General features: G+C 41.7%; 1 protein-coding gene across 1 annotated transcript in view; it reads left to right on the top strand.

Moving 5' to 3' along the window:
• The first annotated feature begins 9,282 nt into the window (after nt 1-9,282).
• The window catches only part of PTPRCAP (protein tyrosine phosphatase receptor type C associated protein), a 102,271-nt gene continuing 96,277 nt past the window's right edge, over nt 9,283-15,276 (top strand). Inside the window, exon 1 of the mRNA XM_053692351.1 lies at nt 9,283-9,342. The gene's annotated coding sequence lies outside the window, so the exon portion shown is untranslated. The remainder of the gene's footprint in view (nt 9,343-15,276) is intronic.

Genomic DNA, 15,276 nt, shown 5'->3' on the forward strand with positions numbered 1-15,276 from the left:
TCTGGTGTAACAATAGTGTAAATTTAAAAAACAACAAAAACTTTTACATCAGTCTGCTAGTGTAATCTAATTTCAGTTGCCAGGCCAGCCTGCCACTGCCAGCCTGTGTGTCAGGCTTACAGCATATACTGTGCCTACTTGCTCAGTGCCACCACCAGTCATATCTGGTGTAACAGTAGTGTAAATTTTTTAAAAAAACTTTTATATCAGTCTGCTAGTGTAATCTAATTTCAGTTGCTAGGCCAGCCTGCCACTGCCAGCCTATGTGTCAGGCTCACAGCATATACTGTGCCTTCTTTCTCAGTGCCACCACCAGTAATATCTGGTGTAACAGTAGTGTAATTTTTTTTTAAAAAAACTTTTACATCAGTCTGCTAGTGTAATCTAATTGCAGTTGCCAGGCCAGCCTGCCAGAGCCAGCGTGTGTGTCAGGCTCACAGCGTACACTGTGCCCACTTGCCCAGTGCCACCACTGATATTATCTTGTTTAATTGTAGTGTAAGTGTACATTTAAAAATAAAAAAACTATTTTGACTGTGAAACATCAGTCTGCTTTTTTGTGTCAGGCTCACAGCGTATACTGTGCCCACTGGTCCAGTGCCACCACTCATATTATCTTGTTTTATAGTAGTGTAAGTGTACATTTTAAAAATTTAAAACTATTTTGACTGTGAAACATCAGTCTGCTTTTTTGTGTCAGGCTCACAGCGTATACTGTGCCCACTTGCCCAGTGCCACCACTCATATTATCTTGTTTAATAGTAGTGTAAGTGTACATTTAAAAATAGAAAAACTATTTTGACTGTGAAACATCAGTCTGTTTTTTTGTGTCAGGCTCACAGCGTATACTGTGCCCACTTGCCCAGTGCCACCACTCATATTATCTTGTTTAATAGTAGTGTAAGTGTACATTTTAAAAATAAAAAAACTATTTTGACTGTGAAACATGTCTGCTTTTTTGTGTCAGGCTCACAGCGTATACTGTGCCCACTTGTCCAGTGCCACCACTCATATTATCTTGTTTAATAGTAGTGTAAGTGTACATTTAAAAATAGAAAAACTATTTTGACTGTGAAACATCAGTCTGCTTTTTTATGTCAGGCTCACAGCGTATACTGTGCCCACTTGCCCAGTGCCACCACTCATATTATCTTGTGTAATAGTAGTGTACGTGTACATTTTAAAACTAAAATAACTATTTTGACTGTGAAACATCAGTCTGTTTTTTTGTGTCAGGCTCACAGCGTATACTGTGCCCACTTGCCCAGTGCCACCACTCATATTATCTTGTTTAATAGTAGTGTAAGTGTACATTTACAAATAAAAAAACTATTTTGACTGTGAAACATGTCTGCTTTTTTGTGTCAGGCTCACAGCGTATACTGTGCCCACTTGTCCAGTGCCACCACTCACATTATCTTGTTTAATAGTAGTGTAAGTGTACATTTTAAAAATAAAAAAACTATTTTGACTGTGAAACATGTCTGCTTTTTTGTGTCAGGCTCACAGCGTATACTGTGCCCACTTGCCCAGTGCCACCACTCATATTATCTTGTTTAATAGTAGTGTAAGTGTACATTTAAAAATAGAAAAACTATTTTGACTGTGAAACATCATTCTGCTTTTTTGTGTCAGGCTCACAGCGTATACTGTGCCCACTTGCCCAGTGCCACCACTCATATTATCTTGTGTAATAGTAGTGTAAGTGTACATTTTAAAACTAAAATAACTATTTTGACTGTGAAACATCAGTCTGCTTTTTTGTGTCAGGCTCACAGCATATACTGTGCCCACTTGCCCAGTGCCACCATTCATATTATCTTGTTTAATAGTAGTGTAAGTGTACATTTACAAATAAAAAAACTATTTTGACTGTGAAACATCAGTCTGCTTTTTTATGTCAGGCTCACAGCGTATACTGTGCCCACTTGCCCAGTGCCACCACTCATATTATCTTGTGTAATAGTAGTGTACGTGTACATTTTAAAACTAAAATAACTATTTTGACTGTGAAACATCAGTCTGTTTTTTTGTGTCAGGCTCACAGCGTATACTGTGCCCACTTGCCCAGTGCCACCACTCATATTATCTTGTTTAATAGTAGTGTAAGTGTACATTTTAAAAATAAAAAAACTATTTTGACTGTGAAACATGTCTGCTTTTTTGTGTCAGGCTCACAGCGTATACTGTGCCCACTTGTCCAGTGCCACCACTCACATTATCTTGTTTAATAGTAGTGTAAGTGTACATTTTAAAAATAAAAAAACTATTTTGACTGTGAAACATGTCTGCTTTTTTGTGTCAGGCTCACAGCGTATACTGTGCCCACTTGTCCAGTGCCACCACTCACATCATCTTGTTTAATAGTAGTGTAAGCGTACATATTAAAAATAAAAAAACTATTTTGACTGTGAAACATCAGTCTGCTTTTTTGTATCAGGCTCACAGCGTATACTGTGCCCACTCACAGTAGCTTGCACGCATAGTAGCACTAATTGAAAAAAAAATGACAGGCAGAGGCAGGCCAACCCGCAGGTGCCGTCGTGGTCGTGGTGCTGTGACTCCCTTTGGCCATAGAATAATGCCCAGTGTTAGGCCACGTACCATGAACACGAAAAGTTCTGATGAAATAGTTGACTTTATAACACAGGACACCCAATCTTCTACAGCTTCCGCTCGTAACCTTGACGCACCATCCTCCTCCTCTAGCTTAGCTTCGGGCACCTCTCAACTTACCACTCGCCCGCCTGCCGCCACCACCGACACTAGCACCACAGCCGCCTCACTTGATCTGTCAGAGGAGTTATGTACACCTCAGTGTGAAGAAATGAGTGATGCACAACCATAATTGATAGAGGATGTAGATAACTGTGATATGTCTCAGTCAGGCAGCATTACAGACATGCACAACGCACGGTGTGATGATGATGATGATGTTGTACCCGCCGTTGCTTCCGTTGTTGAGTTGTCAGATACAAGTGAAGGGGTTGATGATGACGATGCATCCGTGGATGTCACGTGGGCGCCCGGTAGAAGGGAAGAAGAACAGGTGGAAAGTTCAGATGGGGAGACAGAGAGGAGCAGGAGGAGGAGGTCGCCGCAAGGAGCTAGTGGCACAGTCAGACAGCATGCATCGGCACCTGGGGTCAGCCAGACAGCACACCAATCAACGCATGCTGTTGCCACCACCAGAATGCCGTCATCGCAGAGCTCAGCAGTGTGGCATTTTTTTATGTGTCTGCCTCTGACAACAGCAATGCCATTTGCAACCTGTGCCAAAAGAAACTGAGTCGTGGGAAGTCCAACACCCACCTAGGTACAACTGCTTTGCGAAGGCACATGATCGCACATCACAAATGCCTATGGGATGAACACATGAGGACAAGCAGCACACAAACTCAAAGCCGACATCCTCCTTCTGGTCCAGCATCTTCAGCCACCTCAACCACTGCTGTGCTCCTTGCCCCCTCTCAACCATCCGCCAATCCATCTCTCTTCCAGAGCAGTTCCTGCTCATCTGCCCACAGTCAGGTGTCTGTCAAGGACATGTTTGAGCGTAAGAAGCCAATGTCACCAAGTCACCCCTTGCCCGGCGTCTGACTGCTGGCTTGTCTGAACTGTTAGCCCGCCAGCTTTTACCATACAAGCTGGTTGAGCCTGAGGCGTTCAAAAAATATGTAGCTATTGGTACACCGCAGTGGAAGGTACCCAGGCGAAATTTCTTTGCACAAAAGGCAATCCCCAACCTGTACTCGATTGTGCAAAAGGAAGTAATGGCATGTCTGGCACACAGTGTTGGGGCAAGGGTCCATCTGACCACTGATAGCTGGTCTGCAAAGCATGGTCAGGGCAGGTTATTCACCTACACTGCGCATTGGGTAAACCTGCTGACGGCTGCCAAGCATGGAATGCCTGGCTCTGCAGAGGAGTTGGTGACACCGCCACGACTTGCAGGCAGGCCTGCTGCCACCTCCTCTACTCCTCCTACTCCATCCTCTTCCATTACCTCCTCAGCTGAGTCCTCTTCTGCTGCTGCATCTTGCTCCACATCAACGGCACCCCCCCAGCTCCCCAGGTACTATTCCACATCCCGGATACGGCAGTGTCACACCGTCTTGGGGTTGACTTGCCTGAAAGCAGAGAGTCACACCGCAGCAGCATTCCTGTCCACCCTGAACGCACAGGTGGATCAGTGGCTGACTCCGCACCAACTGGAGATCGGCAAAGTGGTTTCTGACAACGGAAGTAATTTGGTGGCGCCATTGAAATTGGGCAAGTTGACACATGTGCATAAGTACCAAGGCTTACAGGACATCCTGAAGCAGGCCAGGAAGGAGTGTGGCCATTTCAGGCGTTCCTACACGGCCATGGCGCACTTGTCAGATATCCAGCGGCGAAACAACCTGCCAGTGAGGCGCTTGATTTGCGACAGCCCGACATGTTGGAATTCAACACTCCTATTGTTCGACCGCCTGCTCCAACAAGAAAAAGCTGTTAATGAGTATTTGTATGACCGGGGTGCTAGGACAGCCTCTGGGGAGCTGGGGATTTTTTTGCCACGTTACTGGACGCTCATGCGCAATGCCTGTAGGCTCATGCGTCCTTTTGAGGAGGTGACAAACCTAGTCAGTCGCCCCGAAGGCACCATCAGCGACATCATACCATTTGTTTTCTTCCTGGAGCGTGCCCTGCGAAGAGTGCTGGATCAGGCCGTAGATGAGCATGAAGAGGAAGAGTTGTGGTCTCCATCACCACCAGAAACAGCCTTATCAGCATCGCTTGCTGGACCAGCAGCAACGCAGGAAGAGGATTGTGAGGAAGAGGAGTCAGAGGAGGAATGTGGCTTTGAGGAGGAGGAGGAAGACCAAGCACAACAGGCATCCCAGGGTGCTTGTTGTTGTCACCTATCTGGTACCCGTGGTGTTGTACGTGGCTGGGGAGAAGAAGATACCTTCAGTGAGATCAGTGAGGACGAGGAACGGACATGAGTAGCTCGGCATCCAACCTTGTGCAAATGGGGTCTTTCATGCTGTTGAGGGACACTCGTATAAAAAAGCTGAAGGAGGACGAACTGTACTGGGTGTCCACGCTACTAGACCACCGGTATAAGCAGAAAGTGACTGAAATGTTACCGAATTCCCGCAAGTTGGAAAGGATGGAGCAGTTCAAAAATAAATTAAAAAGTATGCTTTACACAGCGTATAAGGGTGATGTCACAGCACAACGGGAATCTAACAGGGGAAGAGATGAAAGTAATACTCCTCCTCCCGCGACCACACCGACAAGGACAGGATGCTTTCCAGACGTGTTGTTGATGGAGGACATGCGGACCTTTTTAATTCCTATGTATCGCCACAGCCCTTCGGGATCCAGCCTCAGAGAACGACTCAACCGACAGGTAGCAGACTACCTCGCATTAACTGCAGATCTCGACACTCTGAGGAGCGATGAACCCCTTGACTACTGGGTGTGCAGGCTTGACCTGTGGCCTGAGCTATCCCAATTTGCACTAGAACTTCTGGCCTGCCCCGCTTCAAATGTCCTGTCAGAAAGGACCTTCAGTGCAGCAGGAGGTATTGTCACTGAGAAGAGAAGTTGCCTAGGTCAAAAAAGTCTTGATTATCTCACCTTTATTAAACTGAATGAGGGATGGATCCCGAAGGGACTGACATTGGGCAATACATTCAAGTAAAAAAGGCCTGATGAGATGAGCTGCCTTGGGCTAAAAATGGTCCACATGCTGCTGTATTTTATCTTCGAATGCCAGATGACTTGTGTGACTTATCCGCCAACAACTAGGGTTCAAGCCGCAATGTTTTAGGGCACTTTCTAACTGTCAAACAAACATCAATTTTTCTGGCCGCTGCTACAGCAGCGGCTGCAACAATACCTAAATTTTTCAGGCATGTGTACATGCCTAATTTTTCTGGCCTCTGGTGCTGCACTGTGGCTTCAAAACCCAAACCAAAAAAAAGGCACATAACAGGGATTAAACTGCTAAGAATAGTACTACTTAACACACCACTCATATCTGGTGGCACAGTAGATTGCACGCGTAGTGCCCCAAATTTGAAGCAGGAGGACCGACCAAGCATCTTTTTCCATCTCCCGGTTCCTAAAATCCATGCCATATACACGTCCCCTGATAGGGGACACCACAATGGAAGGTACACGGATGAAATTTATTTGTACAAAAGGTAATCCCCAACCTGTACTCTATTGTGCAAAAGGAAGTAACCTTACCATGGGTCCCAGACCGCACATCTTGTAAAATTCTCTGTCTGGGAAATTATCTATCTATCAAATCTATCTATTTGTCTATCAAATCCTAAAAACGATGCCATACCTGTACTCGATTGTGCAAAAGGAAGTAATGGCATATGGGGTCTTTCATGCTGTCGTGCCTGTTGAGGGTCGGAGACCCTCGTATATAAAGGCTGAAGGAAAATTACCTGTACTGGGTGAACAAGCATCTTTTTCCATCCTCCGGTTCCTAAAAATTATCTCCGGGTTCATAAAATCGATGCCATACCGGTACTCAATTGTGCAAAAGGAAGTCATGGCATATGGGGTCTTTCAAACTGTCTGGCCTGTTGAGGGTGGGACCCACGTATAAAAAGGCTGAAGGAGAACGACCTGTACTGGGTGTCCAAGCATCTTTTTCCATAGGGGACGTAACAGGGATTAAACTGATAAGAATAGTACTAGTTAACACACCACTCCTATCTGGTGGCACAGTAGATTGCACGCGGTGCTCTGACAAAATGCAGAAGGACATTTGGCAGACGGACATTTGGCAGATGGACATTTGGCAGACGGACATTTGGCCGACAGACAGAAAGCTAAAGAATGTTCCAATTTCAGCCGAGGGCAGATACACAGAGTGCTCTGTTCTAATCAGAGCCTCGGGTGCCCGCAACTGCCTCTCGGAACCTGACCATGGGTCCCAGACCGCCCGTCTTGTAATTCTCTGTCTGGGAAATTATCTATCTATCAAGTCTATCTATTTATCTATCAAATCTATCTATTGTATCTATCATCAAATGTATCTATTGCATCTATTGATCTATCTATCTAATCTATGTATCTATCTATCTCGTGGCCGGACCGACCAAGCATCTTTTTCCATCTCCCAGTTCCTAAAATCATCTCCGGGTTCCTAAAATCGATGCCATATACACGTCCCCTGATAGGGCACGTAACAGGGATAAAACTGATAAGAATAGTACTAGTTAACACACCACTCCTATCTGGTGGCACATTAGATTGCACGCGCAGTGCCCCAAATTGGAACTTGGAAGTAGGAGGACTGACCAAGCATCTCATCTCTGTGTGATTCCTGTTCTTGTAGGACAGTTAATGGGTCAGTCATGTTGCACAGGTTAGCTCGTCGTTCTCTTTTTCCCAGCTGCTGGATCAGATCAGAGATTGTGAGTAAAACCTGCTCCTGCTGCCGGGTGATCTCACTCAGGACTCGCTTCTCTAGGTCTTCCAACTGTTTCCTGATGTCCCTAATCAGGGCAGTGAGTCTCTCTGTTACACCAGCTGCTTTCTCTTGCACCCCTCTCCTGTGCTTCTGCAGACTCTGGACTCTTTTCTCAGTCTCCTCTCTCTTTGTGGTCAGTTTCTGCAGAACATTTCTCAGTTTCTTTTTCTTCTTCTCAGAAGCCTCATTCAGCAGCTCGATCTGGTGTCCCCTGTGCTCTCCGGCCAGGGAGCAGGACACACAGATACAGGCAGCATCCTCAGTGCAGTAATATAATAGGAGCATCTTGTGGGTGGAGCATTTTCTGTTACCCCAGGAAGTGATTGCATGCACAGTGACATCAGTGAAGACAAGGAACGGGACATGGCTAGCTTGGTATCCAACCTTATGCAAATGGGGAGTTTGCGGTTGTGCAAATGGACTATTTGCGGTTGTTTGCGGTGCGTTAAACGGGGAGTTTGGTCTGTCACTGTGAAGCGGGCGTAACCCTTACACTACATGAACGATACAACATCATACCTGATGTTTTAAAGCACGTTATTCCAAACAATTTAGGATTTTTAGGTGATTTATGCCCTTTATGGATTAAAAACAGACTCTGCATCAACTATGTACTTTTCCATGGGAGTTTTGCCATGGATCCCCCTCCAGCATGCCACAGTCCAGGTGTTAGTCCCCTTGAAACAACTTTTCCATCACTTTTGTGGCCAGAAAGAGTCCCTGTGGGTTTTAAAATTCGCCTGCCTATTGAAGTCAATGGTGGTTCACCCGGTTCGGCCGTTCGTGAACTTTTGCGGAAGTTTGCGTTCGCTGTTCGCGAACGCAAAATTTTAGGTTTGCGACATCACTAGTGTACAGTACTCTTTATACTTGTGTACAGTACTCTTTATACTTGTGAACAGATAGTACTCTTTATACTTGTGTACAGTACTCTTTATACTTGTGTACAGATAGTACTCTTTATACTTGTATACAGATAGTACTCTTTATACTTGTGTACAGTACTCTTTATACTTGTATACAGATAGTACTCTTTATACTTGTGTACAGTACTCTTTATACTTGTGTACAGATAGTACTCTTTATACTTGTGTACAGATAGTACTCTTTATACTTGTGTACAGATAGTACTCTTTATACTTGTGTACAGTATTCTTTATACTTGTGTACAGATAGTACTCTTTATACTTGTGTACAGTACTCTTTATACATGTGTACAGATAGTACTCTTTATACTTGTGTACAGTACTCTTTATACTTGTGTACAGATAGTACTCTTTATACTTGTGTACAAATAGTACTCTTTATACTTGTGTACAGTACTCTTTATACTTGTGTACAGATAGTACTCTTTATACTTGTGTACAGATAGTACTCTTTATACTTGTGTACAGTACTCTTTATACTTGTGTACAGTACACTTTATACTTGTGTACAGTACTCTTTATACTTGTATACAGATAGTACTCTTTATACTTGTGTACAGATAGTACTCTTTATACTTGTGTACAGTACACTTTATACTTGTGTACAGTACTCTTTATACTTGTGTACAGTACTCTTGCTAACTGCTTTTCCCTTATCTGTGTTCCTGTAAGGAGCTCTGTAATCCTCTTTCACTAGAAGCAAATACCTCTATGGTTTTTGTGCTTGTCATTTTGCCTGAATAATGTATTCTCTATTATCCGCATCTCCCTCGCTCTCTCTTACTACCAATTTTTTGTAGTTGTCTTGGGTGTGGCCTTACAAAAAACCCACAGGAAGTCTATAACAAGTGTAAATGTGCGTATCAGTCGCACAACAGCAATATACAAAACCCGGGCACTTTGTGAGGAACTGCACTTGAGAGGTCACTGGTCAGTATTACTGTTGTTCCAGACAATCTTCACTTTCTCTGCTTGATTCTGTTGCTCCTTTCAGCACATTCGCTGAGAAACTTTGCTAAATGTTGTCAATATGCAACACTTATGTTTGCTGCTGCTTCGCATACACATTTACCATAAGCATCCTCACTAAGCATTTACTTATTCGTCTATTCTTGTCATATTTGCTTATTTAGCATACTAATATCTTTGCATCTTCTTTCTTTACAAAAAATGCTTCTTATGTTTTGATGCTATCATATTCATTAATTGTCGTTATAGGTTTCATAAATGGGATTATAGTAGGCTATGAAAAACATACTTCAAGCCTTAAATGGAATAGGAATATCTATTTATAAATACATAAATATGTATGTGCAGAACATTGGAATGTGAAATATTTACAGTAAATACACAGTTATTATACACTTTATTAAAAATGAATATTGCATGAATATTATTTTTTGTTTTCATCTACTTAAAGGGATAATAAACCTAAACAATAATGTTATATAATTCTGTATATAGAATTGTGCAGAATGATATAACATTATCTTAGCGACAGCTTTAAAAATCAAAGGATTTTAGAGATTTTAGCTGTCAATGTTGCCCTTACCTGTTCTGTTCTCCATGATCTTCTGATTACGTCTTTTTTCTTTTCAAAAGCATTTCACGGGCGCACTGTGATTAGTGATTGCGCTATTGAACTGAATGTAGTGTGCTCCCGCTACCAGACCAGAATGCTTTAATCTAAGTCCTTATTGTTTGACTGTAAGGCCGATTAGGGAAAAAAATATATAGCAGGGTTAGCTTTTTAATTTTCTGCAGTCTGCACCTCCAATTATCACACATTTCATAGTTGCAGGAAAAGGCTCAAAATAAATAATGAAAGTATAGTACAACACTTTAACTACACATTAAGCATTATGGGCTAGATTACATGTGAGGCGCGTTTTTGCAAGTGTTTTACGAAAGTTTGCACTCTGTTTTAATTGCGATCTCAGAGCTGTGGTTGTCTTTTTCAAATATACATTACAAAGTTTACTTATACTCATAATAACACTGTCTAATAAAAATGTAAAAGTTATAAGGACTCAAAGATCTTGGGTGTTAGAAAAAAAAAAAACAGGCAAAGGGCTTTAACATTGAGATACATACATATACATGTCTAAAGATGTTTAATTATGCGTATATGTAGGAAGGCTGGCTATTAGTTAGCCTGAATTTGTAGGAGGAGTCTTACACCTTTATAAATATTTGCTCTGGCCTTGTCTGTGTTTCCTATACGTTTTGACCCACCCACCCATCCCTTTATTTTTTCTTTTCTTTTTATCATTTACCTTCTTTGGGTATGCCCCTTTTAGGCATACTGACCATGTGACTACGGCACACCTCAGGTCACTTTCCCTTTACTTTCTTGTTTATTCATTGTTACATTATAGTAGGACTCTAAGTACAAATATATATATATATATATATATATATATATATATACAGTATATATACATATATATGTGTACATATGTATTCATGTAGTTATATGTGTATATATGTATTTACAGACATATATACACATATAAAAACAATCGGCTTGATTACGAATTTTGAGATATGAGTGAAAAAGCAGCGTTATGGCACTTTTTCACTACCGCTGGTATTACGAGTCTTGCAGGTTTAGCTGCACCGCACACTTTTTTGGCCGTAATGCAACGTAACTACCGCAGCTTTCAAAAAGTCATTTTTCAATGGGACTTAGCGCCGGTATTACGAGTCTGCCTGGGAGGCAAAAAAGTGAGCGGTACAGCCAAGATCAATACCGCAAACTGAAAGTCAGTAGTTATGGGTTTTGCGCTACAAAGCTGTACCATAAAACTCATAACTAAAGTGCTAAAAAGTACACCAACACCCATAAACTACCTATTAACCCCTAAACTGAGGCCCTCCCATATCGCAAACACTAAAATAAAAATATTAACCCCTAATCTGCCGGTCCGGACATTGCCACCACTATAATAAACATATTAACCCCTAAACCGTCGCACTCCCACATTGCAAACACTAGTTAAATATTATTAACCCCCTAATCTGCCGCCCCTAACATCGCCGCCACCTAACTACATTTATTAACACCTAATCTGCCGCCCCCAACGTCGCCGCCACTGTACTAAATTTATTAACCCCTAAACCTAAGCCTAAACCTAACACCCCCTAACTTAAATATAATTAAAATAAATCTAAATAAAACCTACTATTCATTCTGACATACAAAGCCCTCAACTGCACTGCTCCCCCCTATATCTCAGACCTTGTCTCTCTCCCTCCTGTCCCCTTTGCTCTGCTCATGACCTCCTACTCTCCTCCTCTCTTGTCACCTCATCACACTCCCGTTTACAGGACTTCTCCAGACTGGCTCCCATCTTGTGGAACTCTCTGCCTCACTCCACAAGACTCTCTTCTAGTTTTAAAAGCTTCAAGTGCTCCCTAAAGACTCTACTGTTCAGGGATGTATACAACCTACACTAACCTTGCTTTATACCAGTTCCTCTCCTCCATTGCTATCCTCTGAACCCCCCTAGCATGTAAGCTTAAGAGTCCAGCTGTTTGTTGATCACCTTCTCAAGAGCTGACTACAACAGTGCAACTCTTGGCAGGGCCCTCTACCCATTTGATCCCTATAACTGTTTTTTTTGTACTCTGCCTTTGTTAATAGCGCTGCGGAAACTGTTGGCGCTCTACAAATAACCGATAATAATAATAATAATAATAATACTATCATTACCTAAATAATTCCTATTTAAAACTAAATACTTACCTGTAAAATAAACCCTAAGCTAGCTACAATATAACTAATAGTTACATTGTAGCTAGCTTAGGGTTTATTTTTATTTCACAGGTAAGTTTGTATTTATTTTAACTAGGTAGAATAGTTACTAAATAGTTATTAACTATTTACTAACTACCTAGCTAAAATAAATACAAATTTACCTGTAAAATAAAACCTAACCTGAGTTACACAAACACCTAACCTTACACTACAATTAAATCAATTACCTAAATTAAATACAATAACCTAAATTACAAAAAAACACTAAATTACACAAAATAAAAAAGAAATTATCAGATATTTAAACTAATTACACCTAAGCTAATAGCCCTATCAAAATAAAAAAGCCCCCCCAAAATAAAAAAAAACCTTAGCCTAAACTAAACTACCAATAGCCATTAAAATGGCCTTTTGCGGGGCATTGCCCCAAAGAAATCAGCTCTTTATCTGTAAAAAAAAAATACAAACAACCCCTCAACAGTAAAACCCACCACCCACACAACCAACCCCCCAAATAAAATCCTAACTAAAAAAACCTAAGCTCCCCATTGCCCTGAAAAGGGCATTTAGATGGGCATTGCCCTTAAAAGGGCATTTAGCTCTTTTTCAAGTGCCCAAACCCCTAATCTAAAAATAAAACCCACCCAATAAACCCTTAAAAAGCCTAACACTAACCCCCGAAGATCCACTTACAGTTTTTGAAGACCCGACATCCATCCTCAACGAAGCGGCAGAAGTCCTATAGAAGCCGGCAGAAGTCTTCATCCAAGCGGCCAAAGTCTTCATCTAAGCCTGCAGAAGTCTTCATCCAGACGACATCTTCTATCTTCATCCATCCAGCGTGGAGCAACTCCATCTTCAAGACATCCGGCGAAGAGCATCCTCTTCAATCGAAGTCTTCTTGCAGAATGAAGGTTCCTTTAAGTGATGTCATCCAAGATGGCGTCCCTTGAATTCCGATTGGCTGATAGAATTCTATCAGCCAATCGGAATTAAAGTTGAAAAAATCCTATTGGCTGATCCAATCAGCCAATAGGATTGAGCTTGCATTCTTTTGGCTGTTCCAATCAGCCAATAGAATGCGAGCTCAATCCAATTGGCTGATTGCATCAGCCAATAGAATTTTTTTCAACCTTAATTCTGATTGGCTGATAGAATTTTATCGGAATCTAAGGGACGCCATCTTGGATGACGTCATTTAAAGGAATCTTCATTGTAGAAGAAGCTGTTGATTGAAGAGGATGCTCCACGCCGGATGTCTTGAAGATGGAGCCACTCCGCGTCGGAAAGATGAAGATAGAAGATGCCGTCTGGGTGAAGACTTCTGCCCGTTTGGAGGACCACTTCTGCTGGCTTCGTTGAGGACTTTTTGTCGCTTGGATGAAGACTTCTCCCGGCTTTGTTGAGAATGGATGTCATCTCTTCAAAACTGTAAGTGGATCTTCGGGGGTTAGTGTTAGGCTTTTTTAAGGGTGTATTGGGTGGGTTTTATTTTTAGATCAGGGTTTTGGGCTGCAATAGAGCTAAATGCCCTTTTAAGGGCAATGCCCATCCAAATGCCTTTTTCAGGGCAATGAGGAGATTAGGTTTTTTTAGTTAGGATTTTATTTGGGGGGTTGGTTGTGTGGGTGGTGGGTTTTACTGTTGGGGGGTTGTTTGTATATTTTTTAAAAGGTAAGAGCTGATTTTTTTGGGGGCAATGCTCCGCAAAAGGCCCTTTTAAGGGCTATTGGTAGTTTAATTTAGGCTATGTTTTTTTTTATTTTGGGTGGGCATTATTTATTTTGATAGGGCTATTAGATTAGGTGTAATTAGTTTAAAGATCTTGTAATTTGTTTTTTATTTTCTGTAATTTAGGCCTAGATTTGGAGTTTGGCGGTAGCCGTGAAAACCAGCGTTAGAGGCTCCTAACGCTGGTTTTAGGGTACCGCCAGTATTTGGAGTCATTCAAAAAAGGGTCTAACGCTCACTTTTCAGCCGCGACTTTTCCATACCGCAGATCCCCTTACGTCAATTGCGTATCCTATCTTTTCAATGGGATCTTCCTAACTCCGGTATTTAGAGTCGTGGCTGAAGTGAGCGTTAGAAATCTAACGACAAAACTCCAGCCGCAGAAAAAAGTCAGTAGTTAAGAGCTTTCTGGGCTAACGCCGGTTCATAAAGCTCTTAACTACTGTGCTCTAAAGTACACTAACACCCATAAACTACCTATGTACCCCTAAACCGAGGTCCCCCCACATCGCCGACACTTGATTACATTTTTTTAACCCCTAATCTGCCGACCGCCACCTACGTTATACTTATGTACCCCTAATCTGCTGCCCCTAACACCGCCGACCCCTATATTATATTTATTAACCCCTAACCTGCCCCCCACAACGTCGCAGCCAGCTACCTACAATAATTAACCCCTAATCTGCCGACCGCAAAGAGCCGCCAACTACATTATAGCTATGTACCCCTAATCTGCTGCCCCTAACACCGCCGACCCCTATATTATATTTATTAACCCCTAATCTGCCCCCCACAACGTCGCCTCCACCTGCCTACACTTATTAACCCCTAATCTGCCAAGCGGACCGCACCGCTACTATAATAAAGTTATTAACCCCTAATCCGCCTCACTAACCCTATAATAAATAGTATTAACCCCTAATCTGCCCTCCCTAACATCGCCGACACCTAACTTCAATTATTAACCCCTAATATACCGACTGGAGCTCACCACTATTCTAATAAATGTATTAACCCCTAAAGCTAAGTCTAACCCTAACACTAACACCCCCCTAAATTAAATATAATTTTAATCTAACGAAATTAATTAACTCTTATTAAATAAATGATTCCTATTTAAAGCTAAATACTTACCTGTAAAATAAATCCTAATATAGCTACAATATAAATTATAATTATATTATAGCTATTTTAGGATTAATATTTATTTTACAGGTAACTTTGTATTTATTTTAACCAGGTACAATAGCTATTAAATAGTTAAGAACTATTTAATAGCTAAAATAGTTAAAATAATTACAAATTTACCTGTAAAATAAATCCTAACCTAAGTTACAATTAAACCTAACACTACACTATCAATAAATTAA

The sequence above is a fragment of the Bombina bombina genome, chromosome 9, assembly GCF_027579735.1.
Source record: "Bombina bombina isolate aBomBom1 chromosome 9, aBomBom1.pri, whole genome shotgun sequence".
NCBI classification, from domain to species: Eukaryota; Metazoa; Chordata; class Amphibia; order Anura; family Bombinatoridae; genus Bombina; species Bombina bombina.